This window comes from Chiloscyllium plagiosum, chromosome 32 (genome assembly GCF_004010195.1).
Source record: "Chiloscyllium plagiosum isolate BGI_BamShark_2017 chromosome 32, ASM401019v2, whole genome shotgun sequence".
Taxonomy (NCBI): Eukaryota; Metazoa; Chordata; class Chondrichthyes; order Orectolobiformes; family Hemiscylliidae; genus Chiloscyllium; species Chiloscyllium plagiosum.
In genome coordinates, this window is record NC_057741.1 from 21729747 (window position 1) to 21742524 (window position 12778).

The window sequence follows — 12778 nt, forward strand, 5'->3', positions numbered from 1 at the left end:
TGTCCACAAATGCTGACAGCAGTTACTTCTAATGACTTGGCCACAAAATTAATCACTCCTATGGGCAGCACAGTGGCTTAGCAGTTAGCACTGCTGCCTCTCAGTGCCAGGAACCCAGGTTCAATCCCACCCTCCGGCCACTGTCCGTGTGGGGTGTGCACATTTCCTCCGTATCTGTGGAGGGTTCCACCGGGTGCTCTGGTTTCTCCCATAGTCCAAAGATGTGCAGATTAGGTGGCTTGGTCATGCTAAATTACCCATAATATTCATAGATGTCTAGATTAGGTGATTTGGCCATGGGAAATGCAGGGTTACAGGGACAGGTCTGGGTGGAGTGCCCTTCAGAGGATCAGTGTGGACTAGTTGGGCCAAATGGCCTGCTACCACACTACAGGGATTCTATTCTAATAGCTCCACATGTACGAAATGTATTTTAAAGGAACGTTTTGTCAAAAACTTACTGCTGATGTTTTGGATTTTAGTTGAAAGATGGCTTGCTTTCCGATTTGTTGGCATGTGCTTTTGGATTCAAGTACTTAATTGCTTTCCACAAGGGGCAACCCACAATCTAAGACTTGCCATGTTTGAGATCGGAATCAAGTGCCAGCTACTTGTAACTTATCACTGGCCTTTGGCGTATCACAACTATTCTGTCTGTTCTTCCTCATGTGCAGTAACCATTGCTGGTAGGTGAGTGGGTAAACTCAATTGGGCTCAACTTTGATTACCTCAGAATCCAAAATACCTGGTGCTCTGAGACCACACGTATAAGACAGAACTTAAACTATTAAGCGGGACAGCAGCACTTGTGAAACCATAGTTCAGCTAGCTTCTAATGCTTATTGAAAAGAGGGAAAAAAGGGAGAAAATTGGCTAGAGTCTGCAATTGAAAATGCACAAATTGATACTAAATTGACTAATAATGACTAATTATAAAATTCACCAAAGTTCCTACTTCTATAGATTTGCAAAGCGAGATATTTCAGTCATATCCTATCATCGCACTTTCAGACGGTGGAAACAGAGGTTGTATGACAGGCATTGAGAATGGAAATTATCATTGTTTAAAGTTGGCAAAACTCATGATTGTGCCCTGTAAACGCATTAATTAATTTATCCGCCCCATTTCAGTTATATCTTTTATTCATTAAATTTAATGCAGACAGATCTGTGTACTCAGGGCTCCAATGTTGCCGTCTTCTTCATCGCTGGTACATTACTCTGTCAGCAGTTGATTGTACAATGATTGATTTAACCTCTGGCATTTCAGGCTCTGTTCCCAACTTTGGATTATTCAGTGAATTTCATTCAAACTACATTTTAAAAAATCCTTTTGTAGAACAAACGCAAAATACCGATGACAGAAAATGCTGGAAATATCAGCAGGTCTGGTAAATCTGTGCTGAGGGAAACCGTGCTAACATTGCACATCCCTTAAAGTTCACAGTCCTGAAACCTGTACTCTGGGTGGAATCTTCCAGGTCCAAAAGGTGGTGGGCAGGAAGGCCCAAGCTCCTGCTTCCTCCATTGTTGCCAACTGAAGCCAGTAAGTAACCCATTAATAACCATGTATGGTCCTCATCCTGCCGTAATGACAGTCCTCTTAGCTCCAGGCAGATGAGAAAGAGAGTTAGGCTACCTTACTGGTTAACTAATGCTTCCAGGTTGTCAGTCAATAAGATGGGGATTCCTTGCAATATGCACCAATCTGTGAGTGATGGTGGGACTGGACCTAGAAGAAGATGGCTGCTGGGAACTAACGCCATCTTTGTTTCTGGCCTCATTCTCTTTCCCTACAAAACCCCTTATGATTCCCAAACACAACAATTACCTTTCCAGTGGATGACCTGAAGAATTATTCATTGAGTATTGACACGAATTGGCTATAACACAATTGACGAATGGGGATGCTATTTCTAAAGTGCAAATTTTTAAAACGTGTTGGCTATAATGCGATTGCACCGCCAACTTTAAGTACTATTTATATTGTACGAATTTTATATAGCGCGGAATTGCACAAAAACATAACTAACACGTAATGGCTGAACAATCTGTACAAGAGTGCCTCTTGTACAGTAAATTTTGGTTTCCCCTTAAATTGCGAATCTTGCAAACTGTCCAGATGAGTGAAACTTCGACAAAATGTATCTCTTTTTTCCAGCAATACTCAAGTTTTGTATTAGCAAACAACTAATCACAGATTGGTTACAACACTAGCAGCTCATTCAGTCTACCTGACTATGCCAATCCTCCCTAACAGCAACTTCGCCACTCCCCTTCTTTGCTCCCTTGTCACTCTGCAAATTTGTGTTTAGGTAATTATCCAAATCCCTGATGAAAGCCACAATTAAAACAGCCACCGCCACTATCACAGAAAGTGCAATCTAGTTCCTTACCACTCAAAGGCACAGAGAAACGTTTCCTCATATCATTTCTGGCTATTTTTCCAATCAAATTTTAAATTTGTGTCATTTGATTCTCAACACTTCTAACAACACAAGCAACCTAATATGTACCACTCTGTCCAGACTTCCCAGGATTTTGAACACAGCAGTCGAATTTTCCCTGAAGCACCTCTTTTCTAAACAGCCATTCTCAATGGAGCCTCTATGACTCCCTTTGGGACCCTGGCACATTTGAAGGAGGCCACAGACTGAAAACTGTGAGAAGGGGAGCCCCAAGAGTTTATTGCAGCCTGGGTAACTGAACCAATGGAATAACCAAGCAACAACCTTCATTGAAGTCAAACATTTCCTTCCTATTTATCATATTGTTATAGTTATAACAGAATCCATTTGGAGTACAACCCACCCAAGCTGAGGCAGAAATTCGAGAGACTTTGATTGATCAGAAATTCAAGAGACTTTGATTGATCTTCAGAGTGATACAACTGGACATCATCAGTTCAGTCAGTTTCAGAAAGATTTTTGGATCAAGAGTGATCTGCCAAATAAATTTACAACACTGTGGGGAAAAAAAGCCCAAAATTTTTTATTGCCTTTCCTTCAACATATTTGATTGACAGCTGATTCTGCAAGATAAGTTTCCTTGACAAAATCCAGGAACAGAACTGATGTCGCAACAAGAGATGACCTCTGACTGTCATTGTCTAATCTGGAGCCCGATATCATGAAACTTGAACAGCACCAAGCTCAAGGATAGCATTAGGCCTTATAGATGTTTAATTTCACACAGTCTTTTTTGTTTAAGTTTTGTCCAGTATTACAACATGTTCAAGTTTTCTTGGTGTTCAATAATAAATGATTCTCTGTCAGTTTGTGTTATATCCCTGTTTCAAAAGGGAGGCCTGGAACCTGAGAAGAGCTCCTGAGGGGCCGTGGCCAAGAAATGGTTGAGAATCACTGTTCTAATGCATGCTGCCCCAGTTTATCAATTTCTCCAGATAGATTTACCAACCTATATTATTGTAAATAGTTTCTGCAGCCTCCCCAATGCTTTCTCACCTGTCGTAAAATGGCTCAAATTGGAGACAATATTCCAGTTGAGGCCAAATAATGTTTTGTAAAGGTTTACCATAACTTCCTTGCATTTGTAGGAGAAAGTGAGGTCTGCAGATGCTGGAGATCAAAGTTGAAACTTTATTGCTGGAACAGCACAGCAGGTCAGGCAGCATCCAGGGAACAGGAGATTCGACGTTTCGGGCACAGGCCGAAGAAGGGCCTGTGCCCGAAACGTCGAATCTCCTATTCCCTGGATGCTGCCTGACCTGCTGTGCTGTTCCAGCAATAAAGTTTCAACTTCCTTGCATTTGTACTCATGTGTTTAAATTGGCCCCAGTGATACTAGGAGGAGATTGACTCCCTTAGTCCTAATAAAAAATACAGATTAATAAAAGACAATTAAGTGAGTTTAAATGAAATTCAGTAAAGGAAAATCAAAGTAATGTGACACAGCACTCAGATCTTTGCAGCACTTTGAGAGCCTCTCTGTAAACACAGTGAGCTGGAGGAGTTAATCAATGGACTTGACACTCATCTCAAAACATGCTGAGCTTGCATGAGGGCGATTACGTTTCCAATGGACTGTTACGCATGGAGGACAATAGCAACGAAAACAAATAAATGTACAAAAAGAAATGAAGCATCACCAAAGAGGTTAAAGGGAAGGATACAAATTAGCAATACCTAAACTACTCTTTAGAGAATCACATACATTTAATATTCCTCCTCAAAGGCATAAATGTGTGCTATGAGTTACAAAGCTGTTTAAACCATTGCACTGCTTAAAGCAAACTATTGGAGGATATGCTGCAAAATAAACAATGACCGCAAACACATGTTCAGAGGCAAGTCTCATTTCTGCCTCCTGAAGTTTCTCCTGCAAACAGAGCAATTCTCCCCTCATTCACATGCCTGAAACAGGGGAAAGCCTGCTTTGCAAAGTCACAGTGCTAGACATTCCACATGTGCAACTGCTCCAACTCTAGCACACAAACACAAAACTGCACATCAAAAGTTGTGCCCCAAAACAAACGGGGCACTGGGTTTTGTGGCATGTCCCTCTCCAAAAAGGAGAGATGTCACTCCTATTTCCACCAATGGACGGCATAATTTTCTTCTGATTTTATTCCCCTTTCCAACTATACCACACAGAGTCACAGGGAATAATCTAATTGTAAAAAAAAGTGCGCTGGCAGCAGTGACAGCAAGTCCAAGCTCCAGAAGCAAAGCATGAAAATATAAGTTACATATTATAGTACTGAAGAAATGCAGCAGCATGGAACACGTTTAGACTTTTATACACAATGTACATGTTCAAATGCCCAAGTAAACAATAATTTCACAGGTCAGAAGGTCTCAAGTGATCCTAAAGTGCAATCATCTTATACCACACTACCCAACATCAAATTTCATCAGAGTCCTTATTACAACACAGAAGGGGTCATCTGATCCATGCCAGCTATACTTGTGTGCTCTCCATCTTGCTTATTCTAGTCAGTGATACAACAAAGCTGTGGTCAATTCTGCAACTCAATGTACTAACCACCTCTGTCCTCCTCAATCCAGTGGATCATTCCATCCTCCTTCACTATTCCATTCAGCACATATTACTTTCCACCTCGAAACAGGCAGTATATCTGCTGCAATTACTTTTCCATCCAAGCCCCCATGGTTACTTCTATTGCACCCCTTGGTGTTCATCTGATTGGTCCCACCATATCAATGCCGGAAACATTAGCCACCATCTTCAACTGCATAGCTGTTGATCCAATTACCCACCTGATATTGTGTTGTGAATAAACCAAGTTTCTCTGCACTGCACCAGCCAAAACCATCTTGTTCCAATCTACCTCTGATCTACCTTGACTCTATCGCCCTTGCTAGCTGCTCATTCAAATTGAACTGTGCGTGGAGTTCTAGCATCAAATCTTCATCACCACAGTAATACCACTAGTCTTAATCAATTCTGAAACAGTCCGCCATTGCTCCAGATACGTCTCCAAAACACGCCACTCTGACCTCTCAAGCCTCAGACTTTTCAAGTTCCAACTCACTTCATCTTGTAGTACATATCATTTATTGAGTCAGAGTCATACAGCACAGAAACTGACCCTTCAATCCTACTTGTCCATATTTCCCAAACTAAGCTCGTCCCATTTGCCTGCATCTGGCCCATATCCCTCTAAATATTTCCTATTAATGTACATGTCCAAATGGATTTCAAAAGTTATAACTGTATCTGCATCTATCACTTCATCTGACATTCTGCATTTTCAATTAATCCTCATTTGATTTTAACTACTTTCAAAGATTTGCTGCATTCTACTACTATAAAGTTCTCCTGTCTTATTGTTCTAATTTGCATTTTCCAGTTTTCTACATCACCATCATCACAACCCATTACCTCCCTCCTCCTCCTCCACCACCCTGTGCCAATCTCTGCACAAATTCCTCAGCCTTGCCACATCTTGGCCAGCCTTCAAAAGGCTTCTCAAAACTCATCTCAGTGGCCAGTCCTTCAGTAATCTCCTGTAATATCACCAGACCATTTGTGAAAGACCTCAAGACTTTCCAATGCAGTACAGTTCTGGAAATAGCTCATTGACAGTAGTCCACTTATAGCCAATGTTGTTTTTAAATTAATGACCTGTTCGAACAATCCACAAGCACTCAAAGTGCACCCTCAAATCCCTAAATGTCATGGTGCAGGAGCAGTTGCTCTACATTGACAAATAGTATCCAATACAAGCTTATACAGTGCCCCTCCAATATAAATGAAGCAAATTCGGAACACCAGTAGCCGCAGTGAATTGCAGCAGCAAAACAAATTCACATCAAGCTCAACTTCACAGTACAAAGAAGTATTCCATCACCACAACTTTCTAGTTAATAATTCAATCATCCATACGGCTGCCAGTGTTTCTGTAACTAAATTATTTTCAATAATTGATTTGCCTCCTTTGATCTTTCAGTTAAGAACATTATGCTCAGTTTGGAAAGAAGCCTTTCACCAGTTGACTTTGGATTTGCAATACTAAAAGACAATGGGTTGAAAGACTGCCATGAAAAAGGTTATTCAACATCAATCAGGTCTACGTTATGTTTTGAAATTTCCAACGTAACCATCAATATGCTTACCTCCAGTGCAAAAAAACTTCAGAATCCACTGAAGTTCCATCAGGTATTGTATAACTTTACCAATTTTCACCTCTGGTGTACTCATTTTGAGTATTATTAAACAAGGAAGCCTTTTGCTGATTTATTCAAGACGACAACTTTTTAAAAAGGCAGTAAATGCTGCAAGTGCTACTTCCAAATGATGCCTACAGCGACCATCATTCATAACACGGCAGACATTTTCAACATTAGCACAGTCACTTTTTTTGTGTTTTTCTGATTGTTCTGTTTACATTTCCAATCAGATTTATTATTTACAAGGGTGAAAGGTGCAGCAGATGCCACTGGGAGGTGAAGCTCTGGTTTTGTCAGTCCCAGCCTCTTCACCCACACAGTTTGCGTGAAACCCCCCAAAACTCCCATGTGCTGCACATCATCTGTGTTTCCGTTCTTGTCTGGCCTTACTTCATTTAATGAGTAAAATTTCATGCCTTTGATTAACTTAAGCTTTTTTTGTTGCAAAGCAAGTTACTTGCTACAGTTTTGTGTGGATAAACTGCAGACTGAGCCAGTTGATGTTATTACTGGATGAGTCACGTCCCGGAGGGAAATCTGGTTTGATGGACCATATTTTGTTTGGTTTGGTTTAAAGAAGATAGCGAGAGATTAAAACTCATGCATGCAACGCTGCAGACGTTGTTTAACAATAAAAGTTTATTAAACAAAAGAAAAAATGAAAACAGAATGAACCAAACTTATAAAAGAAATTCAAAGATTTTTAAACGCACAGTAAAAGTATTATCCAATTAATTCCAAAACATGCCTTTGCAAATTCAAAAAGAAAATCCCTTGTGCAGAACCCAAAGCACAGAATTCACACAAGAAAATAAAAATATTTTCCTAACACCTCAAATGGCTTTAATTAACTGGGTACTTAAATCAACTGGAAATACCGGTAAGTGGATAATGCTCCAGGAAGGAGGAGTTTAAACATACTGAGCTTCAAGTAACCATCTCAGGGTTTTGTCCCAAACGACAAGTGTTGGGATATAATGAATTACTTACTCTAAGGTAATTTCATTTTGCTGTATTCACGTCTTTTCAAAGAAAACATTCTAAACAACCATCTCCATTCCAGAACTTCACAAAGCTGCTCCAAAGTAACATTAAGAAGCCTCTCTCGCTAAGCTACGGGCACTTCTCCCAAACTCAAAAAAGGACTTAGTCCAGAAATTTCCTTAAAGCACAATGGTCCACCCTGTTAAGTTATAAAAATCCCAAGGTAAACAAAACCTCTCAAAAATTGCCAAAGAAGCACTCTCAAACTTCCAAAAGAAATCACCACGGCCACAGAAATACCCAGAAGTCAAACACCAATTTCAGACACACAGGAAACCCTACATGCCACCAAGCCAGAATCCAAAACTCAAACCCAAACAAAATGACACTGAAGAATACATAAAAATGCCTGTCAACTTACTCCTCTACCTTAGGGCACTTTTATTTTTCCCTCGAGTGGCGATCATCTCTCTCTATGCTGCTACGCTGAAGTGTTTCTACTCAAATTCTTGAAGCAGCTTGCATGATGCTCTTCACTCTCCAATCTCTCCCCATTTTGAAATGCCTCCTGATGTATTTTCACTCCAGCATTTCAACAAACAATACACACTTCAGGAAGAACACCAGCAGATTTTTAAGAGTTTGCCTAGTTCCAGTATAATTATTAAATTACCAAATCTTTTAGGGCAATGGGAAGCCGCAAGTACGTCATTTCCAGATACACAGTCATTTCAGTAGATTGGAGCTGCAGCGATGAATTAGCAAGATCAGCCACCAGTCCCGGATTGAGACGACGTGGCAGGTAGAGTTTTGGAAATTCAACTTCTCAAAGTGAAACGATTATTCAGCTCTTGCAGGGCATCATTTTAGTACAGTGCACAAGTCACGTAACCTCACTTTGTCGGTGCAAGACTGTTAAGTGACTCAGTCTCAGTCATTGTGAAATACACACTTTGGGAAAACAACACACTTTTGCAGGAATCAAATAAAAATCATTTACAAAATCTAGCAACTTGCAATAGTCAGTTAGTGCTATTGGCATTAACTGACTATTGCAAGGTTAAATGTTGAAAATGCTTTTTGTGACATTTCCACCTGAGTATTTTAGCAGGTCACTGAAAAGTAATATTATAATTTGAGAGAATGCACAGAGAGATAATTAAAAAAAACACAATGCCGGAACAAGATCAGCTGCTTGAACTTGAAATGCATAGAACTGAACATGTGTAGGTAAGAGTATTCTTCAAGTCTATTGCAGGGGCATGGCAGTCAGAGAGGCTGGGCAAGTGCAAATTTAGGTTCCGGCATTTTAAGAACCAGCCATCTTCATTTTCAAAACATAGGGAGAGGCGGAGGACAATAGTGTTATTGCAATAATATGGACTAGTTCTCTAGGGGCCAGAACTAGTACTGTGGAGAAACAAGTTCAAAGCCTAAGGAATTCACTGCCACGGAGCGCAATGGAGGCCGGGACATCAAATATCTTCAAGGCAGAGATTGATGAATTCTTAATCTCGCAAGGAATTAAGGGATAGGGTGAGAGTGCGGGTAAGTGGCATTCAAATGCGCATCAGCCATGACTGAATGGCGGAGTGGACTTGATGGGCCGAACGGCCTTACTTGCACTGCTATTTCTTATGGTCTTAAATCCCACCAGGGCTACCAGAGGGATATAAATTCAATTAAGTATTAAGTAGATCCGGATTTGAAGACTTGTCTCAGTAAAAGATAGACATGAAGCTCCCACATGCTGAACTGTGGCATTTCACCTGTACAGCCATCCCCGTCTAGCCTGACTTTATTTATTAACATTTCATACCTTGAAACCTTAGTTTCAAAACTAGTTATTTGATGCAATTTTAAGTTGTATGTGGACACACAGTGTTATAATCCCAGCTGTTGTTATTGCCGGACAAAGCAGATCCCAGATTGAAGGCTGGCTTGATGGATCGTACTATCTTTTGTTCTGAATGAGGTAGTCTCTCACTGAAACAGAAGCATTCAATGTTGCAGATTTTGTTTTAACAATAAAGCAGAAGTTTATTATCAGAAAGAAATGAAGATAAAATAAAATAAAACAGACTATTTACTTATAACACAAATTTGAGGATGTTTAACATACAGCAAAACATATTCAATGTCCTTCAGAAAGGAAATCCCAACTGTCCTCATTTAGTCTGGCCGACATCCGATTCCAGACCCACAGAAATGAGATTTACTCTGAGCTGCCCTCTGAACTGACCTAGCAAGTCAACCAGTTCAAGGGCAATTAGGGCCAGGCAACAACTTTGTCAGTGGTGTTCACATTCCAAGACAGCAACAACAGTTGCAGAAAGGATGGCATTTGGTGAAGCATTTTCCCTCAATCTTCAACAATAATAATACAAGACAGATCATGGGACGGATGAAATAGAAATAGAAATAATGCCAAATAGTTTCACTTGCATGTTGCAGAGGTGATGGATAAAAACGGTTCATCTGTCTTTTTGAAAAAAGACAATGTATATAAAGCTGCCAAGATTTTGAAAGGCTGCAATAAAAGGTTAATGTTGTTAGATTGTTTATTTAGTATGGGAAAAGTACAAAGGAGAGAGAGGATAAAATATCTGCATACAGTCCAACTAGAATATGAAGGATTTCAATGTATAAAGATGTCTGTAAATTGTTTTAAAGGAGAAATGGATAGTGACTTCATAAGAAGTTATAAAGGGGAGGGGGAGTTGCACTAGATGACAGAAACATCAGCAGACATTCACATATCTTCTGACACTGTAAAGATTTTTCAAGTGATTAAACAAATCTTGCGATCTACTTGATTTAATATGAACAGACCCTCTCCCCATCCCCAAGCACCCTGAATTTTCCTGTCAGTAGAAAAATCTCAAAAGTACCCAAACATGGGCTCTTCTCAACAATATAATTACAAGGGCACTTACTGGGCTGACAATATCTCAATAAAGAGCAGATAGCATCAATAAACTAATGAGCAAGCTGCCGTGTCAAAGTCCCATCACATCAACAACAATAAATAAACAGCGGCCACAGACACAGAAAACAAGAAAGGGATGTCTGGAAGCAACACACATGGTTCCTATCTTACCTCCAGAGTTCAAATAAACAACATAATACACCCAAACTTTGCTACGACAATTAGAGTGTAGTCAGTACAACTCCCTCTCTAGCTCAAATCTCCTGATTTGACTAATAGCTCTTAATCATTCCCAAGGTTTGGACATTCTTTGCTGAATAAGTACTGGAAAAGGCAGGACTTTTTTCTAGACAGAATGCAACATCCTTGTCATTGAGCCATACAACACAGAAACCGTGTTGTATGACTTTGCTCCAACCAGTCCATGCCGACCAGAATCCCAAACTAAACTAGTCACCACTGCCTGCACTTGGTCCATATCCCTCCAAAAATTGCTTATTCATGTACTTATGGAGGGAAGCTATTGTCAATACCCTGGCCAGTATTTAGCGCTCAATCAGCACTGCACAAAAAAAATGTTAGCTGGTCATTGTCACACAATGCAGGAGCTGGCAGCTACTGCTGTATTTCCTGCATTAAAACAGGGATCACTCTATTAAAAGTACAGTACTTAACAGGTGAAACACTGAAACTACAATAGTCTCAAAAAGAACTGTATAAATGCATGAAGTGGAGGTGCATTTGGACTGGGGTGGACAAAGTTAAAAATCACACAACACCAGATTATAATCCAATTGGTTTATTTGGAAGTGCAAGCTTTCAGAGTACTGCTCCTTTATCAGGTAGCAAGTAGAGTAGGATCTTGCCCCAATATCTACCTGACAAAGGAGCAGTGCTCCGAAAGCTTGTACTGAGGAATCTTGATTATCCGGCATTTGATTATCCGAACAAGAACGCAAGGTCCTGATGCTTGGCTAAACTGTGTTATCCGGCACTCGATTATCCGAACAAAATACTCCTCGCCCATGTAATTCGGATAACCAAGGTTCCTCTGTATTTTCAAATAAATCTGCTGGACTATAACCTGGTGTTGTGCGATTTTTAATCATACAAGTACAAGTCTTTCTTTTTCCTTCCCCTACATTTTACCAACCCTTTCAAAGCACGCTGTGACAGCAGAGGTAGCAGCAATCTTCAGTACCCCAGAAGAGAAGCAGCACCAAGATGTAAGGTCGATCGAAGGAGGGGGTACCTGTTAGAAGGTGAAAGAGGACATTGTGAAGGAAAAGAAAATTATGGAGGAATTTTCTCCCTCTCTCCTCCCTTCTCTTGGCCTTGGATATCCAGTCCTAGCCTCCGACTCCCAGTGTCCGAAGCAGGGTCCAGAGAGACACCAGCAGCTGGTGCGAGGACAGCAGTGACCAGTGGCCCAATGTGGAGCAGGGATAGTGATGCAGTGATCAGACCAAACAGAGGCCCCCTGTATTGGCCTGCTGTGGAGAGACCTTGCAAAGAGACTGTGACGTTTGTCTTTTTAACTTTGGTTCTTGGCTTTCTGGCCTCTGGTTATACTGTGTATCGCTGTAATGTAACTTTTATTCTTCATTTCTTCATTTTGTAACTAACGATTTCGGAACCTTTGTACCTAAGATGGTGCTGCAAGAGGCAACTACAAACTTTTCACTGTACTCATTTAAGTATGTGACAATAAAGCTAATCGAATTATCAAGAAACAAGACAAAAGCAGTTGTTTGCCAAATTAACTATAATTTGTTAGTGAAGTTAACTGTAATTCTTACAAGAATTGTAGTCACAGGAAAACACTTTGGCTTGAATTGACAGTTAAAAAGCCTGGATTGCACCTAGCTGTTTAAAAGCCTTTAAACTAGACACAGAGAATCGGTCAAGAGCAGAAATTATTTTACAACCCCTCCCATTGCATTTTTTGTGCAGAAGGATTTTAGCTTCAAATGCATTCAACCATCTTTATGGTCAAAATTGAAAACCCTGAATATCCTAACAAGAACCAAGGAAATGACAATTTGAGATTTATTGCCTAGATATTGTCACCATCAGTCCAATGCATATCTACATTAAAATGTGAACAGTGCACTGGGATTAATTAGTAAAATGCAAATAATGGATGATATAAAGTTTTAATTAAGCCATGTGATGTTGTCTCCATACCACAGTAATTCAGAAGGTACAGTGT

General features: G+C 40.2%; 1 protein-coding gene across 4 annotated transcripts in view; it reads right to left on the reverse strand.

Moving 5' to 3' along the window:
* The window catches only part of jade1 (jade family PHD finger 1), a 139626-nt gene that overhangs the window by 98208 nt on the left and 28640 nt on the right, over positions 1-12778 (reverse strand). Inside the window, exon 1 of one of the 4 annotated variants that reach the window (XM_043674204.1) lies at positions 11720-11739. The exons of the other annotated variants lie outside the window; for them this stretch is intronic. The gene's annotated coding sequence lies outside the window, so the exon portion shown is untranslated. Of the gene's footprint in view, positions 1-11719; positions 11740-12778 lie in introns of those variants that run through there. 4 annotated transcript variants of the gene reach the window in all.